Raw genomic sequence first — 11,400 nt, forward strand, 5'->3', positions numbered from 1 at the left:
CAATGCGTGTTGTTTAATTTATTTAATTTTTTGTTTGTAATTTCATGTTTGTTCAATTTAGTCATTAAAATTATATTTTTATCAAAATTGATCCATAATTATTTATATTTTTAGTAATTTACTCTAAATCACATACAATTACAAATTACAATTCAACGTTCATGAAAGGTGAAAAATAATTAATTCAAAAATAAAAAATGACCTCACCTAAAGTCAATTCGTATCCGGTAAGATTTGACCCGGTTTGAACGAGATCCGACTAAAGTCCATCCGAACCTGAATTAACTTAGCATTTAAATCTTTGGACCTGAATCGTTTTGACCTAAATTGACATCGATCCGACTGAAATTAACCCGACTTGAACTCAAACTGAATCTAATGTCAAATCAACCTGAAAATGATCTGAACTGATTTAACCTGGACCCGACCTAATCCGAGTCAAACCATAAAATTAACCTGACACAACATGTATCCAATTTTACTTGACCTGACAGAATCCGACTGAAATCTGAACAATTACCTTATTTTATATCCCTAGTCTAGTCAGCCTGAAATTAAGATATATAATTGTATTGTCCAGTCAACTTAGAATTAAGATATATATCCTTCTTCACCTCTCTACCATTAAAAGTTTGGAAGAATATGTTTCAACCTCGAAAAATCAAAGAAAAACTAAAAAAAATTGAAATTTAGAAAGATTTCAGGACTTTTATCACAAAACATAAAGAATCTTCGCTCCGAACAGTCCAGGGGCACTGCCAATAATTCCAAGGACAAGAATCTTCGCAAAAAGTTTAACCCAATTAAAACATATTTAAGACATCATCAAATTGAAAATGTCTAGCTGAATAGTTTGAATACATCATCGTAAAATTCTATCTACATGTTTGAAACAATCTTACAAGAATATTTCTTCTTTCTTCTTCGTCTCGTTATGCTCATATTGACTCATTTATAGAAATCTGTAATTGTTAATGACATTGTTTGTACTTGTTTACCCTTGAAATTGTGATGAAATTAGCAAAATAAAAATTTATTTAAACTTAAATGATATATTTCGTTCGAAGTTATTTTCGGTGAAATAAATAGACAGAAATATTCAGTGGGATATAATATTTAATGGAATAATAAGATATATGTATAATTGTATGGAAAAGAAAATGCAACTAACCTAGATCGAGGTTAAGCTTAAAATGTATATTACAGTGAATTATCTTCTAAATAAGACTTCACGTACATAGAATGATTTGAATTACGTTAACAAATATTTTATATTTATTATTTACGGTGATTTCTTTGATCGCAACTGTGTTAATCATTATCTTCCGTGTATAATGTAAACAATGTAATACAACAGTGACGACAATTCAAAGCTACTGTCAGATATTAAGACTCAAGTGATCACAAGATAATATTTATTTATAATTTTATTTGTTTATTGATGATTAAGGCACACATACTCTACAGATGTAATTGCTTGAACTTGGATTTTTTTATTGTTGGCAACAACGGTTTCTATTAAAACTGAGAAGGCCAAAGGAAGGCACCCATTGCATAGTTTCTCTTTTGGTTGACATCTCCATTGACAGGAAGGCCATACTGATGAAGCAGGCAGTCGAGTTGCCACTCGGCCATGTTCTCGTATTCACACTTGTTGAACTTTGGATAATGAAGTGGCATCTTAAAGGAACAGCACTTTTCGATCCTTGTTTCTTGCTGATGGTTCCCATTGCCCATGTCCAAGGCCTTGGGGCTGCTTGTTTCACTCATCTTCTTCTTGTTCGCCTTTGAAGAATCAGTGTGTTGAATGCTGGTGCATAGAAATGATGACGAAGTTGAGCCTTTTTATAGAATAGTGTAGGGAGTATTAGAGCATGCAAGCAACTAGTGCATTGATATCTTGATCGTGAAATATTTGGAATTTATGGATTGTTTGTTTGTCTTTAATTACCAGCTTTATGATGCGACTACGAGCCACCATCCAATGCACGTCTGACAATTCTACGTGATTTTCTTAGATCGAATTTGTATCATATAACTTGTTAATAATAACGTTAAGCACAAACCAAACGACTTCGGTGATAAATAAATTATTGTTATTTTTGATTTCCCGAATTTAAGCACCAAAAATGTTTTGTGCTTAACGTAGATTAATAAAAATAATAATGATAACATTAAGGGTTAACTACACTAAAATATGATTTTTCTTATATTTGCTATTTTATTGATTGTGCCAACCCTAAAATTTTATTTGTGTACACTTATATGTAAAATATTTAGGTTATTAACATATGCATATCTACTCTCAAAAATAATTCTGAATCCATAACTGCTTCCCACCATTGAGATGACTGACCATTTAGAATTTTATAATTGTTTAGAGAAGAAAACTCCACGCCATTATTTTTAACAACAGCTAACTGTAATGATAGTAATGAAAGTGAATTAAAAATTTAATGACTTTAATGTAAGGTTTAAAAGTTTGATAACCAAATGAAAACAATCTAAAAGTTTAGTGACAGCTAATATAGTTTACCCTAATATTTACTTAGTCAACGAATTTTTTAGGATAAAATTTGATTTTGAGTTATTGCTCGATTATGGACCTGCATCCCACAATTTTCTTTTATCTTTCCTAATCCAGAAATAATGTTCAAAGTTTGGCATTACCCGATGCCGAAGTTATATTTAGAAATTACTTTTTCTTCTTCCGGAAATCGACTAGTTTTATTAAAAGTAGAAAATATCTTGAATTACAATGAAGATTTATAAGTATAAATGTAAACATAAATTAAATTATAATTATGACATTTTCTTATAACCATTGATACAAAAATTAGCTACCTAGATCACACAAGGATGGAAAATATGAAAACCTAACTAAAATATTCGAACAAAATAAATATATGAACAAATCTGATTGTATTGGCAAACGAACCACAAAAGGGGATGAAACTATTGAAAGATCATCGACAAATCGTAAATCAGAGTTAACCGACGTGAGAAAACTATATATGAACGCAAAAGGAGTATCCAAATCAATCCGATGATCCAAAGCATGGAACATCAGCATGATAACAAATAAGCACCATCTTAATCAGTCGTGACGATGTCAAATCCAACCCTGAAAAAAAAAGATAAACGAAAACACCAGCTAAAAAATTGAAAACTACCAAAAAACAAAGATAAACGTGCCACATAGATAGAGATAAAAATATATAAAGACATAATTATTCTTAAAAATTAAAAAAAAAACAAAGAGAAAAGACAACTGATGATCGACAACCAGTATAAAAATTGATGCCACCGTCAACTAAATAAAATCAAAAAAGAAAAAGTTAATTGATCTATAAAAAAAATACAATTTGCAAAGAAAAAAAAGGGAAAGAAGGGAAGGAGAGAGCGGCTAGATGTTTAGAAATTACTTAATATGTTTATAACTATATTCGATATATAAATTAAAGTTGGAATCTTAATATATATGTTATTGTATTTGTGGTTGATGAAGTCAGTTAAGGACTCTAATGATGTGTTAGAAGTCGTTCGTTCAATGATAATCTCCGATTTCAAGTTATAAATACAATGGTAATTTTTCTTCTTGTGATTTCGATTTTTAAGATTTCATCCTTATTAGTTCGGATTGACCCACATCGTATATATGGTTTTAGTAGGTGAATCTCTGAGTAGGATTTTTTCGTATATATAAAGACTCGAATTCAAAACTTAATTAAGTAATATCAAGTTATTTATCGCTTGAACCAACCCGCAAATAACATTGATAATTCTTTCGTACCAAAAGACGACAGATTAACACACGAATTCAGAAACTTAGGTATTTAATAAGTAGGGTCTGATCCGAAGAAAAACAAAGGGTAAAGATAGAATTAGGCATTTGCCTACATCCAAAGGAACTAAATTCGTTTTTAGTTTCATCTCAACTATGTTTGAAACTTCAATGCCAGATTATGATTTTGCATTCTCATCCAAAGCAGCCGGTTCATTGAATATAGGACATAAGCATGAGGAGAATTAAATGCAAGTTTAGGGAGAGTAGTTTCAAAGCTGATTTCCTTGCAGGATATTTGCTTCCCAATAGTTGTGTATGATGTGTTATTGGCATGCAATGCTTTGGATTATTTGAGAAGACTCTAAAATATAATAGGTTAATATAAGATTAAAAGAAATTCTGTGGGCATCTCTTAAAATAAATTGGATAATATTTTAGGTTAAAAGAAAAAATATTACGTTCTTCGTAACAAATTATATAAATTGTATAACTATTTTAGTTATAACCTAAAAAGATACAGTTATAACCTAAAAAATTACTATCAAGAAACTCATGTAATATTCTCATTTGTAACTAAATTATTATCGATTGTATAAATTTTAGAATAGACATAGTAACATTTTAAATTAAAACTCACAGTAATGTTACATTTTTAATTTAATTAAAATTATTATTAATTGTGTAATTTTTTAAAATAGATTTGCTAAAATTTTAGGTTATATTCCATCATAATTTGACTTTAGCTTTCACCATCGCTCACTGGAAGTACCGATTATTTGAAGTTAAGATAGGAAGATACACAACTAATTGCCGCACGAAGAAATTCAAACCAAAACTATCACATATAATATATATATATATATATATATAGATTTACAGAGGTAAAAATATCAGTTAGAATGTGATAGAATGCTTAGTTACATCTCAATGAAGAACTTCCCTACAATCGACTAAAATCATCAATTATACCTATAAGCTCTATATATTTATATTATATAAAAAAAAATTATGAGGGCTGCACATTTGTTTCAAGGATCAATAGTAGAAGCTAATACCACACTCTTTCTCCAACAATCTTGAAGGAAAACCTCTTATAAAAGAGATATCTCAATTTCGATTTTGCACTCCGACATTTCTTGTTTAATTTCCTTCTCTATCTCAACAGCTGGGAGGCGTCGTCATATTCCGGCTTCCTGAGCCTGTAAAAGTATAACTGGAATCTGATTCTAGCTAGTTTTGATAATCTGGAGCCATGACTCCAGTTCGGCTTCGCATTACTCCGCATAGAATAAACTACGCATCAAAGCCTACTACAAGGAGCCATCGAGAAGACCGGGTCATCCATGTATGACAGACATATCTGCCTGAACCCAAAGATGGCCTCGAAGACCCTCAGATTCCAGAATGACGCCAGTGATTGATGATTCTTAGCAATTAACCTTCTCCTTAAACCATCTGCAATACTTTAATACATCCACTAGAACTTGCAGCAACAGCCATGTCTGATTTCCCTCGCCAGCAAACACTTGATACGAACAGCCCGTTGTTGTCATCAGTCTCTTTCCCAGAAATTGGATCAAGGGATCCAAATTTGTGCGAAGTTATTGGCATAGGCATTGATCTATGGTAAGCATAGACCTGAACATGACATTTCAATAAGTTAATGCTTTGCAGTCGAAAGAAGCAGATAATGCATTTGTTAAGTGATTTTAGATCCCTCATTCCCAGCCCAAAAAAAACTGAAGAAAACCCAGCTTATGGTAATACCTCATTCGTCTCCGAACCACAAGCTATATAACCATCAGCAACGGATAATCCAACAAAATTCTGGAGAAGCAAGTGAAAAATCAAACCAAACCAACAAAAAGGCTTCCAGAGTCGAGATCTAATAAGAACTTTCAATCCAAAACTATTTTTTAAGGAAATAAATGCCAACCTTCTCATTTGTGTGCCCTCGGAAGGTTAAGCTGCAAGCATTAGAGGACAGGCCACCACTACTAGTTTTATTGAGGTCCCAAAGCTTTAATGTGTTATCAGTAGAAGCAGTAACTACAGTTCCTGAGTCCAGGAATTTCACATAGCTCACAGCTTTATCATGACCACCATGGGGCTCTGGCATTTCGAAGATCATAGCAATATGTTTTGTAATCCGACGATCCAAAAGCCAGAAAGGAGATGGAGTGAGCAGAAAACTGAACGCAGCAGACATTTGAAATGTTCCTGATGGTGCCCAAGCAGTTTTTCTAGACTCGGTAAGGTGGGGGATGAAGGTTAATTTCATAAACTTAAGCAACTTTGTGTAGTGCTTTCAAGGCACCTCGAATGATGGCAGATCATTATGTCTATGCAAAAACAGTTTACATTCATTTTCCCACCTGCACAACATGCATACACAGACAAGGACAGTTTCTTGTAATCTTTATTTCTTTATCAATCCTCTAAGGCATAAAGTTTACTCTGATTAAACTCTATGGTATTTGTACAAAAACAATGATGATCCATAAAAATCCTTCCTATTAATTGCCTTCAACTGATACACCGAGGCAAGAAAACGGTTTACTAATGATCAACAAGAGCAGTGAATTGTAGACATTCCCGTCCAAGTTGTTTCTTCGAAGTGTTGAAAGTAACTAAGCATGTACAATCAAGAGAATAGAGTATGTCTAACACCAGTGTGCTTAGCTTAGCCTGGGTTTATGATCCGGCATTGGCATTTATACCATCTGTTGCTCTACCTACTTTGATTAGTTTTCAGAGAAAAAGATGTACCTGCTATTTTCTGCTATGAAAACCATAAGATACGGAAGAACATACCTCATTAATGCTCCATAGTTTCACAGAACAGTCATCGCTGCCACTAGCTAATTTTGTTGGATACACCCGAGAGAAGTCAACAGACCAGGCTCTCTTTTCATGTTCAATGTAATGAGAGATAGCTTGACCGGTGCTTGCATCCCATAACTGGATCTCATCCAAGCAAACGGTATCAATGAACGATGCAAGAATTTCATGACAAATACTAAAATGTAACTTAAAAGCAATAGCTTATGACACATAAGGAAATGACTGAGCTGCGTAAAAAGCACGTTAAAAATAGAATGAAATTTATTCCAAGAGCAAAGAGCTTGTCATTTCAAATATATTGTGCCATAAGAAGACCAACATACCACAAGCTAAACCCACAACATTATTTAAAAGAACAACACTTGTAGATCAAAAAAATAAATTCACTAGCAGTATTCACGTATAGCATGGGGTTGAACAAGGGAAACTCCAAAACCATCACGAACACCAAAGCATTGAAAATAATTTTAAATTGTATATCCATTCTCTTAAAAGCCTATGATTCAAAATTATGTCGAGCAATGCTTTGGATAATACTTACCATCAGAAGTTAAATAACATATAATGGCATTGTGAAGTACTATAGTGTTAGACACAGTATTAATCCACTTGGATTCTAAATCCATAAGGACTAGAACAGTTTAATCCGTCAAGTGATAGACTTCTGTTTTTTGTCCAACTATTTCCATTCAGCAACAATCATTACCTACAGGCTATAATCAGTAGCATAAGGATAAGTGACTAATTTCAGAATAGCCAAAAGGAAATAGAAAAAGAAGATCCAAATTTATTTGAAGTTCAACCAACTTTGAACTAAAGAGATTCAATGGAAATGTTATAAGAACTAATGACAAATTCACAAGGGAAGTTTTGAGGTAAGATACAAGCAGCTCCTGTCAAGTTGGAATCTAATGAAAAAGTTGCCACATGCATTCATTTCATCACATTCATACAAAAAAAGGTTCTTTACACTAGAAAATCTCACAAGTCTGCAAAGATATACAAACCTTAACCAGACCGTCATAGTCAGTTGAAGCCAGATAGTTCTTAATATAATTATTCCAGCAAACACAGCTAAGTTTTGATTTGTTTGGCATCTCAATGACTGGATAATGAACATCAACAGAGTCATTAAAGAGTGAATTAAATTCAAATATCTTTATCTTCTTAGAGACCCCAGCAGCAGCAAAATGATCCTCGTCACGATCAAAACTTAAAGAACAGATTACATTTGCCGAATTGTTAAACTCCCCACTTCTCATTATTCCACGGACTTCAAACTTGCTATATCGAGCATACTTACACAAACCATCAAAGAATGCTCCACGGCTATCCATAGGATTTGGTATTTCCTCATTGTTTTCTGCCAAATGCCAGTTGTCACGATCTTTCAATAAATCCTTATCTGGCCGTCTCATAGCGCCAGCCTCATGAGGATGGACTCTTGATCTTGTAGCAAAATAAGCAGATTCAAGCTGATCTATATTTTTCATTAACCTCATTTCATTGTCATTGGACAAGGCATTAGAATGCATCTGTGAAATTGGAGATTCTTTACTAAGGTGCCTAGATTCTTTCGCTTTAACCGAAGAATAAGTTGAAGGTTTTCTAGAAAAGTGCCTTCTTTTCTCAACCTCTTCAAGATCTGCTTCTAAACAAGCAATATCTTCCATTAATTTCGAGGCATGCTTCTGCTTTTGCTCTTTCGATAAACTAAGGAAATGCAATAGTAGCTCTGATTCAGCATCATCTTGGTCAATGGATGACGCCAATTCTTCTGGAAATACTTCCTGGAATCCACTAAGTACTTCAGATTGTAGGATATCCCTGATAAATATCGACAATCATATACTTAGAATCATATACTGAATTATAAATGGACATCAGAGTCATAAAATTTAGAAATCCAACCACAAAGAAAGCAAGTTCATTGTAACATATCATTGATCTTCAAGACACATGAATATAATAATAAAGCAGAAAATGGTTTCATCAGCATACCATTACCTGGAATTTAATTACATGTAGATTTCCAAGATGGGCCTTACTATGGTGCGTTTTAACTACTGCATTTTTGCTTTTATAGTTTGTTAATTTTCCAGTCTTTTCTCTTTTCACCATAATAACGGGGATATTATTCTCCAATCAGTCCATCATCCGAGTCACTCATATATCTACAATTATCGTAGTCTAATCACTAATGCATTTAAAATTCTATCCCACACTAGCATTATTTCTTTTTCAAAATCACCATATGCAACATCAGTTATAAGATTTGAGAGCTCGACAACAATTTGTACTACCTGGTTGTTGGACGCAAAGAAGGTTCTGGGTAAAGTAGCCTAAGACAAAATCCAGCTTCCTTGAGATTTTCTGACAGAAAAGTTGGAGGAAAAATCCTATTTTGTAGATCTAACATTGCTGCAGCATGTGCTCTCTCAGATTCAAAATGACAAATCTACAATTATCGTAGTCTAATCACTAATGCATTTAAAATTCTATCCCACACTAGCATTATTTCTTTTTCAAAATCACCATATGCAACATCAGTTATAAGATTTGAGAGCTCGACAACAATTTGTACTACCTAGTTGTTGGACGCAAAGAAGGTTCTGGGTAAAGTAGCCTAAGACAAAATCCAGCTTCCTTGAGATTTTCTGACAGAAAAGTTCGAGGAAAAATCCTATTTTGCAGATCTAACATTGCTGCAGCATGTGCTCTCTCAGATTCAAAATGACAAAGCAACTGAAAGAAACAATCAAATTGCTTTTCAGAACGAACACATATTATCCAACCTCTTCAACGAATAACAAAAATAGAATAGAAAACAGATAAAAGATATCAGCACAATTGGTTTCTGTACCTCAAAAAGCAGCACACCCAAACTGTATACATTTGATAAAATTGTGCAAACACCTCCATTAGATTCCTCTGGACTAGCATACCACTTCTCTTCCAACTTCTCATTCACATAGATTGACTGATGCTTAGCTGAAATAGAAGAATGAGAGCTCCCAGAAATGCTAAATTGTGTATTTGGACAATGTTCACTAGATTCATTGCGAGAAAATTGGGTGCTTATGGTTTCAATTTTAAGTTTAGATCTAGAATGAAACAGAGGCCACCGAGTCAAGTTTGGATTCTCATTGATCTTCTGCTTTTTAGCACAAAGTCCAGAACTTATCCCTTGCGTCATTGGCCTTCTCCCAGTCATAATGTTTTCTGAAGGGGGGAAATCGTTGTCCAAGACATAATCTAGAAGACCTTTCTGGGCACCTGAACCAATATATTTAACCTGATTAGCTTGCAACAGCAAGAAGCAAGAAGGACACAAATCATGGAAGATGGCCCCTTGAGAATGAGAATAATCAACCAGGTCCACAATTTGTCTAAATATATACAAGCGCTCAGCTTTCTTTGCTTTATGAGACTGAACTTTCAGCCATTCTCTCAAGTTTATCCCATCATGATCACGCTCACCAGCCCTTGGCACTATGTTTCCATTGGAAGAAGTCACCAGCTCTATTACCCAAGGTTAGTGAAGTATTAGAAACCACCACAGGGCTTCCAGCAGCTTTCACAGGAGGAATAGGTGCCACCATAGTTTGTCCGGTGCATTTCGTGTTATTTTGATGTCTAAGATCAAATTTAGAGGCATCATGAGACGGACCTCTACATATAATACCCTTACCTTTCAATGTAGTTTTAACAAAAAATTCAGAAAATCCTGATTTTGATAGAATCTTTGTCTTGATACCTCCATTAGATTGTGGACTGCCTGAAACCTCATTATTTTCACCACTGGTCAATTGATCTGTTGCTTCAGTCCGCCCATCACTCAAAGATTTGTGACCCAAAAATTCAGAAAAAGATGCACAGCCTACTTCCGGTGGCATACTTGGCATTGCCTGACTGTTGTCTGTGTTGCCACATGAACCCCCGCTTCCTGATCCGCCTACCAACTGATAAAGATGTGTAAAGATGTGGCCAACGGCTCTGCCTCATCTGCATTCTTTTTCTATTATTTGATGTAGCAACGATGGGTATGTTAGAGCCATTATAATTTCTCAAAGTTAACTCCTCAACCATGTCATGGTCATCGTTAAAAGTGCAAGGGTTAGTACACCCATTTCCAACACATTTTTACCTTCCAACACATCTCCAAGAACACAGAATGAACTCTGGAGAGCATTAACCTCACCCGGTATCACCATTTCTTGGGACACCATCATGTTGCAGTGGTCAGATTTCACCAACCGATCAACCTCTTTGCCCTGAAGATGAGCCCCCTCAGCTTCACCCATTTGAGCTACTTCTTCAACTATTTCTTCATCCATACTTTAGATGCAAACTTCATCCGATGAAATATTCTTCTTTCAATACATATTGCTTCCTAGTGAGAAACCATTTTAATCATGTTTGCAACTGTTATCACCAAAACACAAATATGAGGTTACTGCCAATAGCATATTCCTGTGGCCAACGGGAAAAATAAAAAGTACACACACTAAGCAATTAACTTCTCATTTGTTGAAATTGTGAACTGAAACCTAAGGTAACACAAACTGCCCACAACTTCCAATTAAGCAAAGTTCCACCATTTTCCCTTCTAATTAACGTTACGGACCAATTTCCCAATTTCCTAAAAGCTAATAACGTTTCTCTAAAACACATAAAATGAAATTAAAATTTCAAATTCTAAATTATTTCGTTATTCTAAACCAGTTCCCACCCCCAGCTAAAACAATAATAAGTAAGGATCATTTTAT

General features: G+C 34.2%; 1 pseudogene; it reads right to left on the bottom strand.

The window, feature by feature from the left end:
- Positions 1-4,638: 4,638 nt before the first annotated feature.
- On the bottom strand, positions 4,639-11,016 carry LOC120186899 (annotated as a pseudogene).
- Positions 11,017-11,400: the final 384 nt, after the last annotated feature.

Source organism: Hibiscus syriacus, unplaced genomic scaffold (genome assembly GCF_006381635.1).
Source record: "Hibiscus syriacus cultivar Baekdansim isolate YM2019G1 unplaced genomic scaffold, ASM638163v2 tig00113721_pilon, whole genome shotgun sequence".
NCBI lineage: Eukaryota > Viridiplantae > Streptophyta > Magnoliopsida > Malvales > Malvaceae > Hibiscus > Hibiscus syriacus.